We start from the raw sequence: 15,487 nt of genomic DNA on the forward strand, positions 1-15,487 counted from the left end.
CGGACGGCGTATCGACCACCGGAGCCCATTGCGCGCCCCGAAACCTCTCGAACGATCTCGGAATCGCCATCGTCGGATCTCTCCGATGCCCACGAGGCCGACCGCGTACCGGACACGGCAAGCGCGCGCCGAAACCATCCGGACTTTCTCGAACGAACTCGGAATCGCTATTGCGGCCCCATTCCGGAAAGCTCTCTCCGAGCCCCACGAGACTGACTGCATAGCGGTCATGGCAAACTCCGAGGCCCAACTCCCTCGCCTCGGAGGTCGACGGGAGAGGTTTTGGCCGCTCGGGGCGCAAAAAGGAGTGCAACACGAGGACTTCCCAGGGGGTCACCCATCCTAGAACCATATCTGATCATTGCATGTTTACGAAGAAATTTTTAGATGATGATTTCATTATTCTCCTGCTATACGTTAACGATATATTTATTGTTGGCCATAATGCTGGAAGAATCGAAAAGCGTAAAGGAGAGTTAAGCAAGTCTTTTGGCCGCTCGGGGCGCAAAAAGGAGTGCAACACGAGACTTCCCAGGGGGTCAACCATCCTAGTACTACTCTCGCCCAAGCACGCTTAACTTCGGAGTTCTGTTGGGATCCGGTGCTTTAGTGCTGGTATGATCGCACTCGTTTTGTTTGCGTCCTCCCTCCCCTTTGTGCACGTCGCAGACGGCGTATCGACGACCGGAGCCCATTGCGCGCCCCGAAACCTCTCGAACGATCTCGGAATCGCCATCGTCAGATCTTTCCGATGCCCACGAGGCCGACCGCGTACCGGACACGGCAAGCGCGCGCCGAAACCATCCGGACTTTCTCGAACGAACTCGGAATCACAATTGCGGCCCCATTCCGGAAAGCTCTCTCCGAGCCCCACGAGACTGACTGCATAGCGGTCACGGCAAACTCCGAGGCCCAACTCCCTCGCCTCGGAGGTCGACGGGAGAGGTTTTGGCCGCTCGGGGCGCAAAAAGGAGTGCAACACGAGGACTTCCCAGGGGGTCACCCATCCTAGAACCATATCTGATCATTGCATGTTTACGAAGAAATTTTTAGATGATGATTTCATTATTCTCCTGCTATACGTTAACGATATATTTATTGTTGGCCATAATGCTGGAAGAATCGAAAAGCGTAAAGGAGAGTTAAGCAAGTCTTTTGGCCGCTCGGGGCGCAAAAAGGAGTGCAACACGAGGACTTCCCAGGGGGTCACCCATCCTAGTACTACTCTCGCCCAAGCACGCTTAACTTCGGAGTTCTGATGGGATCCGATGCTTTAGTGCTGGTATGATCGCACTCGTTTTGTTTGCGTCCTCCCTCCCCTTTGTGCACGTCGCGGACGGCGTATCGACGACCGGAGCCAATTGCGCGCCCCGAAACCTCTCGAACGATCTCGGAATCGCCATCGTCGGATCTCTCCGATGCCCACGAGGCCGACCGCGTACCGGACACGGCAAGCGCGCGCCGAAACCATCCGGACTTTCTCGAACGAACTCGGAATCGCTATTGCGGCCCCATTCCGGAAAGCTCTCTCCGAGCCCCACGAGACTGACTGCGTAGCGGTCACGGCAAATTCCGAGGCCCAAAACCATCGCCTCGGAGGTCGACGGGAGAGGTTTTCGCCGCTCGGGGCGCAAAAAGGAGTGCAACACGAGGACTTCCCAGGGGGTCACCCATCCTAGAACCATAGCTGATCATTGCATGTTTACGAAGAAATTTTTAGATGATGATTTCATTATTCTCCTGCTATACGTTAACGATATATTTATTGTTGGCCATAATGCTGGAAGAATCGAAAAGCGTAAAGGAGAGTTAAGCAAGTCTTTTGGCCGCTCGGGGCGCAAAAAGGAGTGCAACACGAGGACTTCCCAGGGGGTCACCCATCCTAGTACTACTCTCGCCCAAGCACGCTTGACTTCGGAGTTCTGATGGGATCCGGTGCTTTAGTGCTGGTATGATCGCACTCGTTTTATTTGCGTCCTCCCTCCCCTTTGTGCACGTCGCGGACGGCGTATCGACCACCGGAGCCCATTGCGCGCCCCGAAACCTCTCGAACGATCTCGGAATCGCCATCGTCGGATCTCTCCGATGCCCACGAGGCCGACCGCGTACCGGACACGGCAAGCGTGCGCCGAAACCATCCGGACTTTCTCGAACGAACTCGGAATCGCTATTGCGGCCCCATTCCGGAAAGCTCTCTCCGAGCCCCACGAGACTGACTGCATAGCGGTCATGGCAAACTCCGAGGCCCAACTCCCTCGCCTCGGAGGTCGACGGGAGAGGTTTTGGCCGCTCGGGGCGCAAAAAGGAGTGCAACACGAGGACTTCCCAGGGGGTCACCCATCCTAGAACCATATCTGATCATTGCATGTTTACGAAGAAATTTTTAGATGATGATTTCATTATTCTCCTGCTATACGTTAACGATATATTTATTGTTGGCCATAATGCTGGAAGAATCGAAAAGCGTAAAGGAGAGTTAAGCAAGTCTTTTGGCCGCTCGGGGCGCAAAAAGGAGTGCAACACGAGGACTTCCCAGGGGGTCAACCATCCTAGTACTACTCTCGCCCAAGCACGCTTAACTTCGGAGTTCTGTTGGGATCCGGTGCTTTAGTGCTGGTATGATCGCACTCGTTTTGTTTGCGTCCTCCCTCCCCTTTGTGCACGTCGCGGACGGCGTATCGACGACCGGAGCCCATTGCGCGCCCCGAAACCTCTCGAACGATCTCGGAATCGCCATCGTCAGATCTCTCCGATGCCCACGAGGCCGACCGCGTACCGGACACGGCAAGCGCGCGCCGAAACCATCCGGACTTTCTCGAACGAACTCGAAATCACTATTGCGGCCCCATTCCGGAAAGCTCTCTCCGAGCCCCACGAGACTGACTGCATAGCGGTCACGGCAAACTCCGAGGCCCAACTCCCTCGCCTCGGAGGTCGACGGGAGAGGTTTTGGCCGCTCGGGGCGCAAAAAGGAGTGCAACACGAGGACTTCCCAAGGGGTCACCCATCCTAGAACCATATCTGATCATTGCATGTTTACGAAGAAATTTTTAGATGATGATTTCATTATTCTCCTGCTATACGTTAACGATATATTTATTGTTGGCCATAATGCTGGAAGAATCGAAAAGCGTAAAGGAGAGTTAAGCAAGTCTTTTGGCCGCTCAGGGCGCAAAAAGGAGTGCAACACGAGGACTTCCCAGGGGGTCACCCATCCTAGTACTACTCTCGCCCAAGCACGCTTAACTTCGGAGTTCTGATGGGATCCGATGCTTTAGTGCTGGTATGATCGCACTCGTTTTGTTTGCGTCCTCCCTCCCCTTTGTGCACGTCGCGGACGGCGTATCGACGACCGGAGCCCATTGCGCGCCCCGAAACCTCTCGAACGATCTCAGAATCACCATCGTCGGATCTCTCCGATATCCACGAGGCCGACCGCGTACCGGACACGGCAAGCGCGCGCCGAAACCATCCGGACTTTCTCGAACGAACTCGGAATCGCTATTGCGGCCCCATTCCGGAAAGCTCTCTCCGAGCCCCACGAGACTGACTGCGTAGCAGTCACGGCAAATTCCGAGGCCCAAAACCATCGCCTCGGAGGTCGACGGGAGAGGTTTTCGCCGCTCGGGGCGCAAAAAGGAGTGCAACACGAGGACTTCCCAGGGGGTCACCCATCCTAGAACCATATCTGATCGTTGCATGTTTACGAAGAAATTTTTAGATGATGATTTCATTATTCTCCTGCTATACGTTAATGATATATTTATTGTTGGCCATAATGCTGGAAGAATCGAGAAGCGTAAAGGAGAGTTAAGCAAGTCTTTTGGCCGCTCGGGGCGCAAAAAGGAGTGCAACACGAGGACTTCCCAAGGGGTCACCCATCCTAGTACTACTCTCGCCCAAGCACGCTTAACTTCAGAGTTCTGATGGGATCCGTTGCTTTAGTGCTGGTAGGATCGCACTCGTTTTGTTTGCCTCCTCCCGCCCCTTTGTGCACATCGCGGACGGCGTATCGACGACCGGAGCCCATTGCGCGTCCCGAAACCTCTCGAACAATCTCGGAATCGCCATCGTCGGATCTCTCCGATGCCCACGATGCCGACCGCGTACCGGACACGACAAGCGCGCGCCGAAACCATCCGGACTTTCTCGAACGAACTCGGAATCGCTATTGCGGCCCCATTCCGGAAAGCTCTCTCCGAGCCCCACGAGCCTGACTGCGTAGCGGTCACGGCAAATTCCGAGGCCCAAAACCATCGCCTCGGAGGTCGACGGGAGAGGTTTTGGCCGCTCGGAACGCAAAAAGGAGTGCAACACGAGGACTTCCCAGGGGGTCACCCATCCTAGAACCATATCTGATCATCGCATGTTTACGAAGAAATTTTTAGATGATGATTTCATTATTCTCCTGCTATACGTTAACGATATATTTATTGTTGGCCATAATGCTGGTAGAATCGAAAAGCGTAAAGGAGAGTTAAGCAAGTCTTTTGGCCGCTCGGGGCGCAAAAAGGAGTGCAACACGAGGACTTCCCAGGGGGTCACCCATCCTAGTACTACTCTCGCCCAAGCACTCTTAACTTCGGAGTTCTGATGGGATCCGATGCTTTAGTGCTGGTATGATCGCACTCGTTTTGTTTGCGTCCTCCCTCCCATTTGTGCACGTCGCGGACGGCGTATCGACGATCGGAGCCCATTGCGCGCCCCGAAACCTCTCGAACGATCTCGGAATCGCCATCGTCGGATCTCTCCGATGCCCACGAGGCCGACCGCGTACCGGACACGGCAAGCGTGCGCCGAAACCATCCGGACTTTCTCGAACGAACTCGGAATCGCTATTGCGGCCCCATTCCGGAAAGCTCTCTCCGAGCCCCACGAGACTGACTGCATAGCGGTCATGGCAAACTCCGAGGCCCAACTCCCTCGCCTCGGAGGTCGACGGGAGAGGTTTTGGCCGCTCGGGGCGCAAAAAGGAGTGCAACACGAGGACTTCCCAGGGGGTCACCCATCCTAGAACCATATCTGATCATTGCATGTTTACGAAGAAATTTTTAGATGATGATTTCATTATTCTCCTGCTATACGTTAACGATATATTTATTGTTGGCCATAATGCTGGAAGAATCGAAAAGCGTAAAGGAGAGTTAAGCAAGTCTTTTGGCCGCTCGGGGCGCAAAAAGGAGTGCAACACGAGGACTTCCCAGGGGGTCAACCATCCTAGTACTACTCTCGCCCAAGCACGCTTAACTTCGGAGTTCTGTTGGGATCCGGTGCTTTAGTGCTGGTATGATCGCACTCGTTTTGTTTGCGTCCTCCCTCCCCTTTGTGCACGTCGCGGACGGCGTATCGACGACCGGAGCCCATTGCGCGCCCCGAAACCTCTCGAACGATCTCAGAATCGCCATCGTCAGATCTCTCCGATGCCCACGAGGCCGACCGCGTACCGGACACGGCAAGCGCGCGCCGAAACCATCCGGACTTTCTCGAACGAACTCGAAATCACTATTGCGGCCCCATTCCGGAAAGCTCTCTCCGAGCCCCACGAGACTGACTGCATAGCGGTCACGGCAAATTCCGAGGCCCAAAACCATCGCCTCGGAGGTCGACGGGAGAGGTTTTGGCCGCTCGGAACGCAAAAAGGAGTGCAACACGAGGACTTCCCAGGGGGTCACCCATCCTAGAACCATATCTGATCATCGCATGTTTACGAAGAAATTTTTAGATGATGATTTCATTATTCTCCTGCTATACGTTAACGATATATTTATTGTTGGCCATAATGCTGGTAGAATCGAAAAGCGTAAAGGAGAGTTAAGCAAGTCTTTTGGCCGCTCGGGGCGCAAAAAAGAGTGCAACACGAGGACTTCCCAAGGGGTCTCCCATCCTAGTACTACTCTCGCCCAAGCACGCTTAACTTCGGAGTTCTGATGGGATCCGGTGCTTTAGTGCTGGTATGATCGCACTCGTTTTGTTTGCGTCCTCCCTCCCCTTTGTGCACGTCGCGGACGGCGTATCGACGACCGGAGCCCATTGCGCGCCCCGAAACCTCTCGAACGATCTCGGAATCGCCATTGTCGGATCTCTCCGATGCCCACTAGGCCGACCGCGTACCGGACACGGCAAGCGCGCGCCGAAACCATCCGGACTTTCTCGAACGAACTCGTAATCGCTATTGCGGCCCCATTCCGGAAAGCTCTCTCCCAGCCCCACGAGATTGACTGCGTCGCGGTCATGGCAAATTCCGAGGCCCAAAACCATCGCCTCGGAGGTCGACGGGAGATGTTTTGGCCGCTCGGGGCGCAAAAAGGAGTGCAACTAGAGGTCTTCCCAGGCGGTCACCCATCCTAGAACCATATCTGATCATTGCATGTTTACGAAGAAATTTTTAGATGATGATTTCATTATTCTCCTGCTATACGTTAACGATATATTTATTGTTGGCCATAATGCTGGAAGAATCGAAAAGCGTAAAGGAGAGTTAAGCAAGTCTTTTGGCCGCTCGGGGCGCAAAAAGGAGTGCAACACGAGGACTTCCCAAGGGGTCACCCATCCTAGTACTACTCTCGCCCAAGCACGCTTAACTTCAGAGTTCTGATGGGATCCGTTGCTTTAGTGCTGGTATGATCGCACTCGTTTTGTTTGCCTCCTCCCGCCCCTTTGTGCACATCGCGGACGGCGTATCGACGACCGGAGCCCATTGCGCGTCCCGAAACCTCTCGAACAATCTCGGAATCGCCATCGTCGGATCTCTCCGATGCCCACGATGCCGACCGCGTACCGGACACGGCAAGCGCGCGCCGAAACCATCCGGACTTTCTCGAACGAACTCGGAATCGCTATTGCGGCCCCATTCCGGAAAGCTCTCTCCGAGCCCCACGAGACTGACTGCATCGCGGTCACGGCAAATTCCGAGGCCCAAAACCATTGCCTCGGAGGTCGACGGGAGAGGTTTTGGCCGCTCGGGGCGCAAAAAGGAGTGCAACACGAGGTCTTCCCAGGGGGTCACCCATCCTAGAACCATATCTGATCATTGCATGTTTACGAAGAAATTTTTAGATGATGATTTCATTATTCTCCTGCTATACGTTAACGATATATTTATTGTTGGCCGTAATGCTGGAAGAATCGAAAAGCGTAAAGGAGAGTTAAGCAAGTCTTTATGCCGCTCGGGGTGCAAAAAGGAGTGCAACACAAGGACTTCCCAGGGGGTCACCCATCCTAGTACTACTCTCGCCCAAGCACGCTTAACTTCGGAGTTCTGATGGGATCCGGTGCTTTAGTGCTGGTATGATCGCAGTCGTTTTGTTTGCGTCCTCCCTCCCCTTTGTGCATGACGCGGACGGCGTATCGACGACCGGAGCCCATTGCGCGCCCCGAAACCTCTCGAACAATCTCGGAATCGCCATCGTCGGATCTCTCCGATGCCCACGAGGCCGACCGCGTACCGGACACGGCAAGCGCGCGCCGAAACCATCCGGACTTTCTCGAACGAACTCGGAATCGCTATTTCGGCCCCATTTCGGAAAGCTCTCTCCGAGCCCCACGAGACTGACTGCGTAGCAGTCATGGCAAATTCTGAGGCCCAAAACCATCGCCTCAGAGTTCGACGGGAGAGATTTTGGCCGCTCGGGGCGCAAAAAGGAGTGCCACACGAGGACTTCCCAGGGGGTCACCCATCCTAGAACCATATCTGATCATTGCATGTTTACGAAGAAATTTTTAGATGATGATTTCATTATTCTCCTACTATACGTTAACGATATATTTATTGTCGGCCATAATGCTGGAAGAATCGAAAAGCGTAAGGGAGAGTTAAGCAAGTCTTTTGGCCGCTCGGGGCGCAAAAAGGAGTGCAACACGAGGACTTCCCAGGGGGTCAACCATCCTAGTACTACTCTCGCCCAAGCACGCTTAACTTCGGAGTTCTGTTGGGATCCGGTGCTTTAGTGCTGGTATGATCGCACTCGTTTTGTTTGCGTCCTCCCTCCCATTTGTGCACGTCGCGGACGGCGTATCGACGATCGGAGCCCATTGCGCGCCCCGAAACCTCTCGAACGATCTCGGAATCGCCATCGTCGGATCTCTCCGATGCCCACGAGGCCGACCGCGTACCGGACACGGCAAGCGCGCGCCGAAACCATCCGGACTTTCTCGAACGAACTCGGAATCGCTATTGCGGCCCCATTCCGGAAAGCTCTCTCCGAGCCCCACGAGACTGACTGCGTAGCGGTCACGGCAAATTCCGAGGCCCAAAACCATCGCCTAGGAGGTCGACGGGAGAGGTTTTGGCCGCTCGGGGCGCAAAAAGGAGTGCAACACGAGGACTTCCCAGGGGGTCACCCATCCTAGAACCATATCTGATCATTGCATGTTTACGAAGAAATTTTTCGATGATGATTTCATTATTCTCCTGCTATACGTTAACGATATATTTATTGTTGGCCATAATGCTGGAAGAATCGAAAAGCGTAAAGGAGAGTTAAGCAAGTCTTTTGGCCGCTCGGGGCGCAAAAAGGAGTGCAACACGAGGACTTCCCAGGGGGTCACCAATCCTAGTACTACTCTCGCCCAAGCACGCTTAACTTCGGAGTTCTGATGGGATCCGGTGCTTTAGTGCTGGTATGATCGCACTCGTTTTGTTTGCGTCCTCCCTCCCCTTTGTGCACGTCGCGGACGGCGTATCGACGACCGGAGCCCATTGCGCGCCCCGAAACCTCTCGAACGATCTCGGAATCGCCATTGTCGGATCTCTCCGATGCCCACGAGGCCGACCGCATACCGGACACGGCAAGCGCGCGCCGAAACCATCCAGACTTTCTCGAACGAACTCGGAATCGCTATTGCGGCCCCATTCCGGAAAGCTCTCTCCGAGCCCCACGAGACTGACTGCGTAGCGGTCACGGCAAATTCCGAGGCCCAAAACCATCGCCTCGGAGGTCGACGGGAGAGGTTTTCGCCGCTCGGGGCACAAAAAGGAGTGCAACACGAGGACTTCCCAGGGGGTCACCCATCCTAGAACCATATCTGATCATTGCATGTTTACGAAGAAATTTTTAGATGATGATTTCATTATTCTCCTGCTATACGTTAATGATATATTTATTGTTGGCCATAATGCTGGAAGAATCGAAAAGCGTAAAGGAGAGTTAAGCAAGTCTTTTGGCCGCTCGGGGCGCAAAAAGGAGTGCAACACGAGGACTTCCCAAGGGGTCACCCATCCTAGTACTACTCTCGCCCAAGCACGCTTAACTTCAGAGTTTTGATGGGATCCGTTGCTTTAGTGCTGGTATGATCGCACTCGTTTTGTTTGCCTCCTCCCGCCCCTTTGTGCACATCGCGGACGGCGTATCGACGACCGGAGCCCATTGCGCGTCCCGAAACCTCTCGAACAATCTCGGAATCGCCATCGTCGGATCTCTCCGATGCCCACGATGCCGACCGCGTACCGGACACGGCAAGCGCGCGCCGAAACCATCCGGACTTTCTCGAACGAACTCGGAATCGCTATTGCGGCCCCATTCCGGAAAGCTCTCTCCGAGCCCCACGAGACTGACTGCGTAGCGGTCACGGCAAATTCCGAGGCCCAAAACCATCGCCTCGGAGGTCGACGGGAGAGGTTTTGGCCGCTCGGAACGCAAAAAGGAGTGCAACACGAGGACTTCCCAGGGGGTCACCCATCCTAGAACCATATCTGATCATCGCATGTTTACGAAGAAATTTTTAGATGATGATTTCATTATTCTCCTGCTATACGTTAACGATATATTTATTGTTGGCCATAATGCTGGTAGAATCGAAAAGCGTAAAGGAGAGTTAAGCAAGTCTTTTGGCCGCTCGGGGCGCAAAAAGGAGTGCAACACGAGGACTTCCCAGGGGGTCACCCATCCTAGTACTACTCTCGCCCAAGCACTCTTAACTTCGGAGTTCTGATGGGATCCGATGCTTTAGTGCTGGTATGATCGCACTCGTTTTGTTTGCGTCCTCCCTCCCATTTGTGCACGTCGCGGACGGCGTATCGACGATCGGAGCCCATTGCGCGCCCCGAAACCTCTCGAACGATCTCGGAATCGCCATCGTCGGATCTCTCCGATGCCCACGAGGCCGACCGCGTACCGGACACGGCAAGCGCGCGCCGAAACCATCCGGACTTTCTCGAACGAACTCGGAATCGCTATTGCGGCCCCATTCCGGAAAGCTCTCTACGAGCCCCACGAGACTGACTGCGTAGCGGTCACGGCAAATTCCGAGGCCCAAAACCATCGCCTAGGAGGTCGACGGGAGAGGTTTTGGCCGCTCAGGGCGCAAAAAGGAGTGCAACACGAGGACTTCCCAGGGGGTCACCCATCCTAGAACCATATCTGATCATTGCATGTTTACGAAGAAATTTTTAGATGATGATTTCATTATTCTCCTGCTATACGTTAACGATATATTTATTGTTGGCCATAATGCTGGAAGAATCGAAAAGCGTAAAGGAGAGTTAAGCAAGTCTTTTGGCCGCTCGGGGCGCAAAAAGGAGTGCAACACGAGGACTTCCCAGGGGGTCACCAATCCTAGTACTACTCTCGCCCAAGCACGCTTAACTTCGGAGTTCTGATGGGATCCGGTGCTTTAGTGCTGGTATGATCGCACTCGTTTTGTTTGCGTCCTCCCTCCCCTTTGTGCACGTCGCGGACGGCGTATCGACGACCGGAGCCCATTGCGCGCCCCGAAACCTCTCGAACGATCTCGGAATCGCCATCGTCGGATCTCTCCGATGCCCACTAGGCCGACCGCGTACCGGACACGGCAAGCGCGCGCCGAAACCATCCGGACTTTCTCGAACGAACTCGGAATCGCTATTGCGGCCCCATTCCGGAAAGCTCTCTCCGAGCCCCACGAGACTGACTGCATAGCAGTCATGGCAAACTCCGAGGCCCAACTCCCTCGCCTCGGAGGTCGACGGGAGAGGTTTTGGCCGCTCGGGGCGCAAAAAGGAGTGCAACACGAGGACTTCCCAGGGGGTCACCCATCCTAGAACCATATCTGATCATTGCATGTTTACGAAGAAATTTTTAGATGATGATTTCATTATTCTCCTGCTATACGTTAACGATATATTTATTGTTGGCTATAATGCTGGAAGAATCGAAAAGCGTAAAGGAGAGTTAAGCAAGTCTTTTGGCCGCTCGGGGCGCAAAAAGGAGGGCAACACGAGGACTTCCCAGGGGGTCACCCATCCTAGTACTACTCTCGCCCAAGCACGCTTAACTTCGGAGTTCTGATGGGATCCGGTGCTTTAGTGCTGGTATGATCGCACTCGTTTTGTTTGCGTCCTCCCTCCCCTTTGTGCATGTCGCGGACGGCGTATCGACGACCGGAGCCCATTGCGCGCCCCGAAACCTCTCGAACGATCTCGGAATCGCCATCGTCGGATTTCTCCGATGCCCACGAGGCCGACCGCGTACCGGACACGGCAAGCGCGCGCCGAAACCATCCGGACTTTCTCGAACGAACTCGGAATCGCTATTGCGGCCCCATTCCGGAAAGCTCTCTCCGAGCCCCACGAGACTGACTGCATCGCGGTCACGGCAAATTCCGTGGCCCAAAACCATTGCCTCGGAGGTCGACGGGAGAGGTTTTGGCCGCTCGGGGCGCAAAAAGGAGTGCAACACGAGGTCTTCCCAGGGGGTCACCCATCCTAGAACCATATCTGATCATTGCATGTTTACGAAGAAATTTTTAGATGATGATTTCATTATTCTCCTGCTATACGTTAACGATATATTTATTGTTGGCCGTAATGCTGGAAGAATCGAAAAGCGTAAAGGAGAGTTAAGCAAGTCTTTATGCCGCTCGGGGTGCAAAAAGGAGTGCAACACAAGGACTTCCCAGGGGGTCACCCATCCTAGTACTACTCTCGCCCAAGCACACTTAACTTCGGAGTTCTGATGGGATCCGGTGCTTTAGTGCTGGTATGATCGCACTCAGTTTGTTTGCGTCCTCCCTCCCCTTTGTGCACGTCGCGGACGGCATATCGACGACCGGAGCCCATTGCGCGCCCCGAAACCTCTCGAACGATCTCGGAATCGCCATCGTCGGATCTCTCCGATGCCCACGAGGCCGACCGCGTACCGGACACGGCAAGCGCGCGCCGAAACCATCCGGACTTTCTCGAACGAACTCGGAATCGCTATTGCGGCCCCATTCCGGAAAGCTCTCTCCGAGCCCCACGAGACTGACTGCGTAGCGGTCACGGCAAATTCTGAGGCCCAAAACCATCGCCTCAGAGTTCGACGGGAGAGATTTTGGCCGCTCGGGGCGCAAAAAGGAGTGCAACACGAGGACTTCCCAGGGGGTCACCCATCCTAGAACCATATCTGATCATTGCATGTTTACGAAGAAATTTTTAGATGATGATTTCATTATTCTCCTGCTATACGTTAACGATATATTTATTGTTGGCCATAATGCTGGAAGAATCGAAAAGCGTAAAGGAGAGTTAAGCAAGTCTTTTGGCCGCTCGGGGCGCAAAAAGGAGTGCAACACGAGGACTTCCCAGGGGGTCACCAATCCTAGTACTACTCTCGCCCAAGCACGCTTAACTTCGGAGTTCTGATGGGATCCGGTGCTTTAGTGCTGGTATGATCGCACTCGTTTTGTTTGCGTCCTCCCTCCCCTTTGTGCACGTCGCGGACGGCGTATCGACGACCGGAGCCCATTGCGCGCCCCGAAACCTCTCGAACGATCTCGGAATCGCCATTGTCGGATCTCTCCGATGCCCACTAGGCCGACCGCGTACCGGACACGGCAAGCGCGCGCCGAAACCATCCGGACTTTCTCGAACGAACTCGTAATCGCTATTGCGGCCCCATTCCAGAAAGCTCTCTCCGAGCCCCACGAGATTGACTGCGTCGCGGTCATGGCAAATTCCGAGGCCCAAAACCATCGCCTCGGAGGTCGACGGGAGATGTTTTGGCCGCTCGGGGCGCAAAAAGGAGTGCAACTAGAGGTCTTCCCAGGCGGTCACCCATCCTAGAACCATATCTGATCATTGCATGTTTACGAAGAAATTTTTAGATGATGATTTCATTATTCTCCTGCTATACGTTAACGATATATTTATTGTTGGCCATAATGCTGGAAGAATCGAAAAGCGTAAAGGAGAGTTAAGCAAGTCTTTTGGCCGCTCGGGGCGCAAAAAGGAGTGCAACACGAGGACTTCCCAAGGGGTCACCCATCCTAGTACTACTCTCGCCCAAGCACGCTTAACTTCAGAGTTCTGATGGGATCCGTTGCTTTAGTGCTGGTATGATCGCACTCGTTTTGTTTGCCTCCTCCCGCCCCTTTGTGCACATCGCGGACGGCGTATCGACGACCGGAGCCCATTGCGCGTCCCGAAACCTCTCGAACAATCTCGGAATCGCCATCGTCGGATCTCTCCGATGCCCACGATGCCGACCGCGTACCGGACACGGCAAGCGCGCGCCGAAACCATCCGGACTTTCTCGAACGAACTCGGAATCGCTATTGCGGCCCCATTCCGGAAAGCTCTCTCCGAGCCCCACGAGACTGACTGCATCGCGGTCACGGCAAATTCCGAGGCCCAAAACCATTGCCTCGGAGGTCGACGGGAGAGGTTTTGGCCGCTCGGGGCGCAAAAAGGAGTGCAACACGAGGTCTTCCCAGGGGGTCACCCATCCTAGAACCATATCTGATCATTGCATGTTTACGAAGAAATTTTTAGATGATGATTTCATTATTCTCCTGCTATACGTTAACGATATATTTATTGTTGGCCGTAATGCTGGAAGAATCGAAAAGCGTAAAGGAGAGTTAAGCAAGTCTTTATGCCGCTCGGGGTGCAAAAAGGAGTGCAACACAAGGACTTCCCAGGGGGTCACCCATCCTAGTACTACTCTCGCCCAAGCACGCTTAACTTCGGAGTTCTGATGGGATCCGGTGCTTTAGTGCTGGTATGATCGCAGTCGTTTTGTTTGCGTCCTCCCTCCCCTTTGTGCATGACGCGGACGGCGTATCGACGACCGGAGCCCATTGCGCGCCCCGAAACCTCTCGAACAATCTCGGAATCGCCATCGTCGGATCTCTCCGATGCCCACGAGGCCGACCGCGTACCGGACACGGCAAGCGCGCGCCGAAACCATCCGGACTTTCTCGAACGAACTCGGAATCGCTATTTCGGCCCCATTTCGGAAAGCTCTCTCCGAGCCCCACGAGACTGACTGCGTAGCAGTCATGGCAAATTCTGAGGCCCAAAACCATCGCCTCAGAGTTCGACGGGAGAGATTTTGGCCGCTCGGGGCGCAAAAAGGAGTGCCACACGAGGACTTCCCAGGGGGTCACCCATCCTAGAACCATATCTGATCATTGCATGTTTACGAAGAAATTTTTAGATGATGATTTCATTATTCTCCTACTATACGTTAACGATATATTTATTGTCGGCCATAATGCTGGAAGAATCGAAAAGCGTAAGGGAGAGTTAAGCAAGTCTTTTGGCCGCTCGGGGCGCAAAAAGGAGTGCAACACGAGGACTTCCCAGGGGGTCAACCATCCTAGTACTACTCTCGCCCAAGCACGCTTAACTTCGGAGTTCTGTTGGGATCCGGTGCTTTAGTGCTGGTATGATCGCACTCGTTTTGTTTGCGTCCTCCCTCCCATTTGTGCACGTCGCGGACGGCGTATCGACGATCGGAGCCCATTGCGCGCCCCGAAACCTCTCGAACGATCTCGGAATCGCCATCGTCGGATCTCTCCGATGCCCACGAGGCCGACCGCGTACCGGACACGGCAAGCGCGCGCCGAAACCATCCGGACTTTCTCGAACGAACTCGGAATCGCTATTGCGGCCCCATTCCGGAAAGCTCTCTCCGAGCCCCACGAGACTGACTGCGTAGCGGTCACGGCAAATTCCGAGGCCCAAAACCATCGCCTAGGAGGTCGACGGGAGAGGTTTTGGCCGCTCGGGGCGCAAAAAGGAGTGCAACACGAGGACTTCCCAGGGGGTCACCCATCCTAGAACCATATCTGATCATTGCATGTTTACGAAGAAATTTTTCGATGATGATTTCATTATTCTCCTGCTATACGTTAACGATATATTTATTGTTGGCCATAATGCTGGAAGAATCGAAAAGCGTAAAGGAGAGTTAAGCAAGTCTTTTGGCCGCTCGGGGCGCAAAAAGGAGTGCAACACGAGGACTTCCCAGGGGGTCACCAATCCTAGTACTACTCTCGCCCAAGCACGCTTAACTTCGGAGTTCTGATGGGATCCGGTGCTTTAGTGCTGGTATGATCGCACTCGTTTTGTTTGCGTCCTCCCTCCCCTTTGTGCACGTCGCGGACGGCGTATCGACGACCGGAGCCCATTGCGCGCCCCGAAACCTCTCGAACGATCTCGGAATCGCCATTGTCGGATCTCTCCGATGCCCACGAGGCCGACCGCATACCGGACACGGCAAGCGCGCGCCGAAACCATCCAGACTTT

General features: G+C 54.3%; 23 non-coding genes across 23 annotated transcripts; all 23 read right to left on the reverse strand.

The window, feature by feature from the left end:
• Nucleotides 1-511: 511 nt before the first annotated feature.
• Nucleotides 512-629, reverse strand: LOC135647317 (5S ribosomal RNA). The gene has a single exon (XR_010500058.1). It is a non-coding gene; the product is annotated as a 5S ribosomal RNA (ribosomal RNA).
• A 548-nt stretch (nt 630-1,177) lies between these two features.
• On the reverse strand, nt 1,178-1,296 carry LOC135646373 (5S ribosomal RNA). The gene has a single exon (XR_010499126.1). It is a non-coding gene; the product is annotated as a 5S ribosomal RNA (ribosomal RNA).
• Nucleotides 1,297-1,844: 548 nt separating this feature from the next.
• On the reverse strand, nt 1,845-1,963 carry LOC135648174 (5S ribosomal RNA). The gene has a single exon (XR_010500863.1). It is a non-coding gene; the product is annotated as a 5S ribosomal RNA (ribosomal RNA).
• A 548-nt stretch (nt 1,964-2,511) lies between these two features.
• On the reverse strand, nt 2,512-2,630 carry LOC135647157 (5S ribosomal RNA). Its single transcript, XR_010499899.1, has one exon. It is a non-coding gene; the product is annotated as a 5S ribosomal RNA (ribosomal RNA).
• A 548-nt stretch (nt 2,631-3,178) lies between these two features.
• Nucleotides 3,179-3,297, reverse strand: LOC135646374 (5S ribosomal RNA). Its single transcript, XR_010499127.1, has one exon. It is a non-coding gene; the product is annotated as a 5S ribosomal RNA (ribosomal RNA).
• Nucleotides 3,298-3,845: 548 nt separating this feature from the next.
• On the reverse strand, nt 3,846-3,964 carry LOC135647462 (5S ribosomal RNA). Its single transcript, XR_010500199.1, has one exon. It is a non-coding gene; the product is annotated as a 5S ribosomal RNA (ribosomal RNA).
• A 548-nt stretch (nt 3,965-4,512) lies between these two features.
• On the reverse strand, nt 4,513-4,631 carry LOC135646284 (5S ribosomal RNA). The gene has a single exon (XR_010499041.1). It is a non-coding gene; the product is annotated as a 5S ribosomal RNA (ribosomal RNA).
• Nucleotides 4,632-5,179: 548 nt separating this feature from the next.
• On the reverse strand, nt 5,180-5,298 carry LOC135647158 (5S ribosomal RNA). Its single transcript, XR_010499900.1, has one exon. It is a non-coding gene; the product is annotated as a 5S ribosomal RNA (ribosomal RNA).
• Nucleotides 5,299-5,846: 548 nt separating this feature from the next.
• On the reverse strand, nt 5,847-5,965 carry LOC135648127 (5S ribosomal RNA). The gene has a single exon (XR_010500817.1). It is a non-coding gene; the product is annotated as a 5S ribosomal RNA (ribosomal RNA).
• Nucleotides 5,966-6,513: 548 nt separating this feature from the next.
• Nucleotides 6,514-6,632, reverse strand: LOC135647241 (5S ribosomal RNA). The gene has a single exon (XR_010499984.1). It is a non-coding gene; the product is annotated as a 5S ribosomal RNA (ribosomal RNA).
• Nucleotides 6,633-7,180: 548 nt separating this feature from the next.
• Nucleotides 7,181-7,299, reverse strand: LOC135647051 (5S ribosomal RNA). The gene has a single exon (XR_010499796.1). It is a non-coding gene; the product is annotated as a 5S ribosomal RNA (ribosomal RNA).
• Nucleotides 7,300-7,847: 548 nt separating this feature from the next.
• On the reverse strand, nt 7,848-7,966 carry LOC135647159 (5S ribosomal RNA). Its single transcript, XR_010499901.1, has one exon. It is a non-coding gene; the product is annotated as a 5S ribosomal RNA (ribosomal RNA).
• A 548-nt stretch (nt 7,967-8,514) lies between these two features.
• LOC135647107 (5S ribosomal RNA) lies at nt 8,515-8,633 on the reverse strand. The gene has a single exon (XR_010499850.1). It is a non-coding gene; the product is annotated as a 5S ribosomal RNA (ribosomal RNA).
• Nucleotides 8,634-9,181: 548 nt separating this feature from the next.
• Nucleotides 9,182-9,300, reverse strand: LOC135647533 (5S ribosomal RNA). Its single transcript, XR_010500270.1, has one exon. It is a non-coding gene; the product is annotated as a 5S ribosomal RNA (ribosomal RNA).
• Nucleotides 9,301-9,848: 548 nt separating this feature from the next.
• LOC135646285 (5S ribosomal RNA) lies at nt 9,849-9,967 on the reverse strand. The gene has a single exon (XR_010499042.1). It is a non-coding gene; the product is annotated as a 5S ribosomal RNA (ribosomal RNA).
• A 548-nt stretch (nt 9,968-10,515) lies between these two features.
• On the reverse strand, nt 10,516-10,634 carry LOC135647108 (5S ribosomal RNA). The gene has a single exon (XR_010499851.1). It is a non-coding gene; the product is annotated as a 5S ribosomal RNA (ribosomal RNA).
• Nucleotides 10,635-11,182: 548 nt separating this feature from the next.
• On the reverse strand, nt 11,183-11,301 carry LOC135646365 (5S ribosomal RNA). The gene has a single exon (XR_010499119.1). It is a non-coding gene; the product is annotated as a 5S ribosomal RNA (ribosomal RNA).
• A 548-nt stretch (nt 11,302-11,849) lies between these two features.
• Nucleotides 11,850-11,968, reverse strand: LOC135646369 (5S ribosomal RNA). Its single transcript, XR_010499122.1, has one exon. It is a non-coding gene; the product is annotated as a 5S ribosomal RNA (ribosomal RNA).
• Nucleotides 11,969-12,516: 548 nt separating this feature from the next.
• Nucleotides 12,517-12,635, reverse strand: LOC135647109 (5S ribosomal RNA). The gene has a single exon (XR_010499852.1). It is a non-coding gene; the product is annotated as a 5S ribosomal RNA (ribosomal RNA).
• A 548-nt stretch (nt 12,636-13,183) lies between these two features.
• LOC135647242 (5S ribosomal RNA) lies at nt 13,184-13,302 on the reverse strand. Its single transcript, XR_010499985.1, has one exon. It is a non-coding gene; the product is annotated as a 5S ribosomal RNA (ribosomal RNA).
• Nucleotides 13,303-13,850: 548 nt separating this feature from the next.
• Nucleotides 13,851-13,969, reverse strand: LOC135647053 (5S ribosomal RNA). The gene has a single exon (XR_010499798.1). It is a non-coding gene; the product is annotated as a 5S ribosomal RNA (ribosomal RNA).
• Nucleotides 13,970-14,517: 548 nt separating this feature from the next.
• Nucleotides 14,518-14,636, reverse strand: LOC135647160 (5S ribosomal RNA). The gene has a single exon (XR_010499902.1). It is a non-coding gene; the product is annotated as a 5S ribosomal RNA (ribosomal RNA).
• A 548-nt stretch (nt 14,637-15,184) lies between these two features.
• LOC135647111 (5S ribosomal RNA) lies at nt 15,185-15,303 on the reverse strand. Its single transcript, XR_010499854.1, has one exon. It is a non-coding gene; the product is annotated as a 5S ribosomal RNA (ribosomal RNA).
• Between the last annotated feature and the right edge of the window lie 184 nt (nt 15,304-15,487).

This window comes from Musa acuminata, chromosome BXJ3-8 (genome assembly GCF_036884655.1).
Source record: "Musa acuminata AAA Group cultivar baxijiao chromosome BXJ3-8, Cavendish_Baxijiao_AAA, whole genome shotgun sequence".
Taxonomy (NCBI): domain Eukaryota; kingdom Viridiplantae; phylum Streptophyta; class Magnoliopsida; order Zingiberales; family Musaceae; genus Musa; species Musa acuminata.